Below are 6,340 nucleotides of genomic sequence, written 5' to 3' on the forward strand. Positions count from 1 at the left end.
ATGCCTCTCTCACAGGCTGGGGGGCGATCATGAGTGGTCGCTCAGCTCAGGGTCTCTGGGAGGATCATCTTCGCTCCTGGCATATAAAATAGCTGGAGATGATTGCAGTGTTTCGAGCACTCAAATACTTCCTCCCAGACCTGAGGGGCCACCATGTGTTAGTTCACACAGACAACATGTCGGTGGTCTCCTATATCAACTATCAGGGTGGTCTGAGGTCTCGCCAGTTGTGCAAATTAGCCCATCAGATCCTCCTATGGTCTCAGGGGAAGCTCTTCTCCCTGAGAGCAGCTTATACCCCAGGGTATCAAAACGTGGGGGCAGACATCCTGTTGAGGCAGGGGCCAAGGCCCGGGGAATGGAGACTCCACCCCAAAGTGGTGGAGCTCATATGGAAGAAATTTGGTTGCACAGAAGTCGACTTATTTGCCTTGAAAGAGATGTCTCATTGCCCGCTATGGTATTCTCTGACTCATCCAGCCCCCCTGGGGTTGGATGTCATGGTACAGAAGTGGCAAAGGCATCCCGCATTTCCCCTGATCGCTCTGCTCCCAGGAGTTCTGGAGAGGGTCCGGCGGGATGGGGTCCATCTTATATTGGTAACCCCGTTCTGGCCAACCCAGATATGGTTCACGGATCTAGTATCCCTTTTAGAAAACCGGTCCACTCTTCTGTCAGTCATGTACTGCAATTTCTCCAAGAAAAATTCTCAGAAGGCGTATCTCCTTCTACATTGAAGGTTTACATTGCAGCGATATCCACTTATCATGCCAAGTTAGAGGGTGTTTCTGTGGGTAGAAACCCTCTGGTCATATGTTTTCTCTGTGGTACTCAGAGGCTGAGGCCTGTGGTATGCACAAAGACTCCGTCCTGGGACTTAGCTATTGTGTTGGAAGGGTTAGCTGCGGTTCCCTTTGAACCCTTAGAGGAAGTGTCTGAGAGGTTCCTCACATTGAAAACCATATTTCTTCTGGCCATAACATCTCTCGAAAGAATTGGAGACCTACAAGCACTATCTGTTGCTCCTTCATGTCTAGACTTTGCACCCGGAATGATCAAAGCTTTTCTACATCCTAGACCTGGGTATATTCCCAAGGTCCCTACAAACGTCCCAGGGCCGATTGTGCTGCAGGCCTTTTGTCCTCCACCTTTTGCAAATGCGGATCAGGAAAAACTAAATCTGCTCTGCCCAGTGAGGGCTTTAGACACTTACATCCACAGAGCTGCCCTGTGGCGAAAAACAGAACAGTTGTTCGTATGCTACGGATCTCCCAACAAAGGAGGTCCGGCGTCTAAGCAGAGAATGAGCAAGTGAGCGGTTGAGGCCATCTCTCTTGCTTACAAGTCATCCGGGCAGCCTTCTCCATCGGCTGTCCGGGCACATTCCACCAGGGGTATGGCTGCCTCAAAGGCTTTGATTTCAGGGGTTCCCCTCAATGATATATGTGATGCTGCTGGGTGGTCATCTCAGCATACTTTTAATAGGTTCTATAACCTTGATTTGGGCTCCACTCCAGGTCCTCAGTGCTGTCGTCCTGAAAGATAACAGTCAGGCACTTGGTCTTATGGCCTAGTTGGGATAGCATTCCCAAAGCGATTATGCAGCGTCGATGTTCCCATGAAAGGGAACGTCTCGGGTTACGTCTGTAACCCTGGTTCCCTGAATAAGGGAACGAGACGCTGCGTAGCTTAGCCATGCCATGTGACATCACCTGCTCTGATGTCCCGTCACACTATTGATTTGATTTCACGAGTGCTTCAAGACGTAACACACAGAGGCGTTCCCAAAGCGATTACGTAGCGTCTCGTTCCCTTATTCAGGGAACCAGGGTTACAGACATAACCCGAGACGTTTTACTGCCTCTAGTGTTCATTTCTGTTAGAAATTGCAGTGATATGTACACTATATTGCCAAAAGTATTGGGACACCCCTGCAAATCATTGAATTCAGGTGTTCCAGTCACTTCCATCGACACAGGTGTAAAAAATCAAGCACCTAGGCAATGCTTCCTGGTTGTCATTAAGCCAGCTCAGGCATTTCAGGTGAACTGTTAGCTGTTCATTCTGTAGTCGCTGTACATCGACACAAAACCATCAATGGTTGACTTTTTAATGTCGTATTCATATTTTAATGCAGTTATCACATTTACCTAATTTGCCAATAAACCAGTTTTATTGATTGCACTAAAGACAAAGCTATTGGGACCGTTTAAAAATGATGTGTCTGTAATTAGAAACACACACGCATTTTTTCCCCCAGCAATTTTTAATGTGATGACCACAAACATTATTGGTTCATCCTTCTGAGATTGTACCCTTTGTAAAACCGAACGTTTAATAATATAGGAAATTCAACATTTGATAGAAAACACTTATTTGAAAATAAAAAAGACAATAATTACCACTTTAACCAGAAGGTGGCAGCAAACTAACATTTGCGCATATATCAACCATTTCCTATAATCGTTTTTCACTTCGTTTTTGACTAAATATTAAACATTATAGAATAACTAGGTTTAAAAATACATTTTGTCAATGAAGTACTAACAAAATCTTAAGAAAAACAATAACTTTTATTGTGAATGAATGACACAGAAAGCGAGCACCGCGCTCTCCCTTTATAATCACAGCAGCTGTCAGTCTGTGAGATCAATGATTTCAGCACACTTGTAAAAACAAACATTTTATTCAATTAATCTAACTAAAGTGCACAATAAATATTTAATTTTTAAAGCTTTTTTTCCACATAAAAGTGTGAAAACTGATGGTCGAATTGAATTTATCCAAGGAGGAACACTGAGGTACGTCTTTATTTATTTATTTTTTATTCTGTTTTATGTTAGAATAATTAAATTAATGCTATGCCTGACTATTTAAGTGACTATATTCTGATTATAAACTATTAAGTATTTTATATATAAACTATTAAACTACTAAGTATTACACTACTAATACTCAACACACCAGCAAATGACATCTCACCGGAAGTTTTCGAGCTGGCTTATATTAATGCGTAAGTTCTAAAGAAGTGAAAAGTGTGGCTAGTAACTTTGGAAAACCACTAGCCACAGTGGCTGGTGAGCAAAAAAGTTAATGTCAAGCCCTGTATGTATATATTTCTATTTTTTTATTTTTTATATTTACATGTATATAAAATGGGTCTAAAACTTGAGTTCTCTAAAGAATTTCTGTGAATGTTCACCTTTATGGAATCATTTGATTCAAAACCATCAGTCAACTGCTCACAGAGGCTGTTTCCTGTTTTACACTCATCTGTGTTTTCAGGTGAATCTGAAAGAGAGAAAAAACATATGTTTGTAAGATATTACCAAAGATTTTAGGGTTAAACATGTGTACAGCCTATCTGGTATATTTTGTGAAATGATGATGTCATCACCCCACGTGTCGACCCTAGTCAGACAACACTAACAGCACAAAACAGCAACAACAAAAGCAATAGCAGACTCTAGATGCTTATGTTCGTGCTGCAGAAGCTACCAAGCCAAAATAAAGCATTATTTCTAAGCTTTACTATAGTTTGTATACAGCAAACAAGGTTTATTCACTGTTTTAAGTGTATCTCTGTAGAATAATTACAGCGCCACATACTGGTCTGGCATATATACAACATCGTTTTGAGATGTTTCAGTGGTTTCGTGTGTACACAGATATTTCTTGAAACAAGGAAAAAAAGAATGGATAGGGTAAGCTCTGGCTTCATGTGGACGTATCTTAAATCATCAAAATCAACAACACTGCTCTGTTATGGGAACCATGAGCAGGGTGTTAAAAGTAACACTGAAGCAGTATTAGAGTTAATTAGATAATTAGACAATAAAGTGATTAACTGAGTGATGAAACAAGAACTACAACTGACTTCAGCCACAGCCTTAGATGAAATCAACTGAAGATTAAATCATTAACAAACACTGATCACAATAATGGTGACAAATAAAACATATTTTCTATAAATAATCAACATCTAAACCTCTGATATATTCCTCTTCATCAGACACTTTCCGTACCCACTGTGTGTGTGTGTGTGTATATATATATATATATATATATATATATGAAGAGTTCAGATGCCAAAGCCGCTAAACGCCATCTCTGTCAAAAATGAGATAATGACATTGAACGAATGCTTACGGCACGTAGTACACGTTCAACAAATCACGTGCTTCAAATCCTCTAAATCGCAGCGTCAGCCCATTCAGAAATATCGGTTTGTTGGCAAAAGCCTCTAGACGCCACTTCCCTTTGGCAGCAAAAGCCGCTATATTCCGAGAACCAATCAGAAGGCGCGAATCAAATCATATGATTCCGAGCGGTTTCAATATAGCGGCGCGCTGAGGAGATTTTTTTTAGAGTCAGATTCAGATTGAGATTTTTAAAATAAAAGATGGAGTACGATGAAATGGATCAGCCTGTCCTACTAATATTGAATGGCAGAAGAAAACGTTATTTACCTCAAAACTCCGCCTGTCATAAGGCAAAATAGCCTACAGTGGAAATGGCTTGGTCGCAATTGTATCATGCACTCATAACAGTTCTTCGTGCAGTGCCGTTACTTTGAAGGAATCGGATTTATTATACATCAAACAACAGCTCTATTTCGCCAAAGACAAAGTCAAACAAGATGCTATTCTTCTGTCTCATATGGAAGCTGTGCCATATAAACGGAGGAGGCAAAAAGTGGAGGCTGAATAGAAGAGACGTGTTAGATCCCTGTGTAAAGAGGTTTGTCTACTGTTTAGTTTTTAAGTGATAAGTGCTCTCATCTTTTTCAGGGTTTTTAGTTGCATCTTTAGTGATTTTTCAACTATTTACCATGTCTTGTCCCAAATAGGTGGATTTAGAGGTTTTTGCAAAAAAAGCACAAGTGGATTTAGCTGGTTTTGACGCAAAAGAAAATCTAACTTGTTAAAAACCAATAAATTGTCTAGAGTGACATTTTTGAAAAAAAGTTATTTTATTCACTAGCTAATAACCTTATCATTACCTTTAAAATGAAACTCCTGGACTTGATCGTAAAAGCCTGGTAAAAAATGCTCATTTTAAAGAAAAGAAGTCTGATGGATTTAGAGGGTTTTGCATCTGAACTCTTCATATATATATATATATATATATATATATATATATATATATATATATATATATATAAAATCGTATTATTTTTTACCTGGTATTAAAAGAGATTGCTCCTGTTCTGTTGTTGTTTTCTCAGTCTGTGAACTGTTTGTCTCCAGAGATTCATCTGTCTGCTGAGTTTCATCTGTCTTTGGAGATTCATCTGTCTGCAAAGATTCATCTATTTTTGGAGATTTGTTTGTCTGCGTAGGTTTGTCTGTTTGCAGATGTTTATCTATCTCCAAAGATCCATCTGTTTGCAGAGGTTTATCTGTCTCTGAAGATTCATCTGGCTGTGGAGGTTTGGCTGTTTGCAGATGTTCGTCTCTCTCCAAAGATTCATCTGTTTGCAGAGGTTTATCTGTCTCTGAAGATTCATCTGGCTGTGGAGGTTTGTCTGTTTGCGGATGTTCATCTATCTCCAAAGATCCATCTGTTTGCAGAGGTTTATCTGTCTCTGAAGATTCATCTGGCTGTGGAGGTTTGTCTGTTTGCGGATGTTCATCTATCTCCAAAGATTTATCTGTTCGCAGAGGTTTATCTGTCTCTGAAGATTCATCTGGCTGTGGAGGTTTATCTGTTTGCAGATGTTCATCTATCTCCAAAGATCCATCTGTTTGCAGAGGTTTATCTGTCTCTGAAGATTCATCTGGCTGTGGAGGTTTGTCTGTTTGCGGATGTTCATCTATCTCCAAAGATCCATCTGTTTGCAGAGGTTTATCTGTCTCTGAAGATTCATCTGGCTGTGGAGGTTTGTCTGTTTGCGGATGTTCATCTATCTCCAAAGATTTATCTGTTCGCAGAGGTTTATCTGTCTCTGAAGATTCATCTGGCTGTGGAGGTTTGTCTGTTTGCAGATGTTCATCTATCTCCAAAGATCCATCTGTTTGCAGAGGTTTATCTGTCTCTGAAGATTCATCTGGCTGTGGAGGTTTGTCTGTTTGCGGATGTTCATCTATCTCCAAAGATTCATCTGTTTGCAGAGGTTTATCTGTCTCTGAAGATTCATCTGGCTGTGGAGGTTTGTCTGTTTGCGGATGTTCATCTGTCTCCAAAGATCCGTCTGTTTGCAGAGGTTTATCTGTCTCTGAAGTTTCATCTGGCTGTGGAGGTTTGTCGTTTTGCGGATGTTCATCTATCTCCAAAGATTTATCTGTTTGCGGATGTTCGTCTCTCTCCAAAGATTCATCTGTTTGCAGAGGTTTATCTG

Source organism: Chanodichthys erythropterus, chromosome 3, assembly GCF_024489055.1.
Source record: "Chanodichthys erythropterus isolate Z2021 chromosome 3, ASM2448905v1, whole genome shotgun sequence".
In the NCBI taxonomy this organism is placed as follows: domain Eukaryota; kingdom Metazoa; phylum Chordata; class Actinopteri; order Cypriniformes; family Xenocyprididae; genus Chanodichthys; species Chanodichthys erythropterus.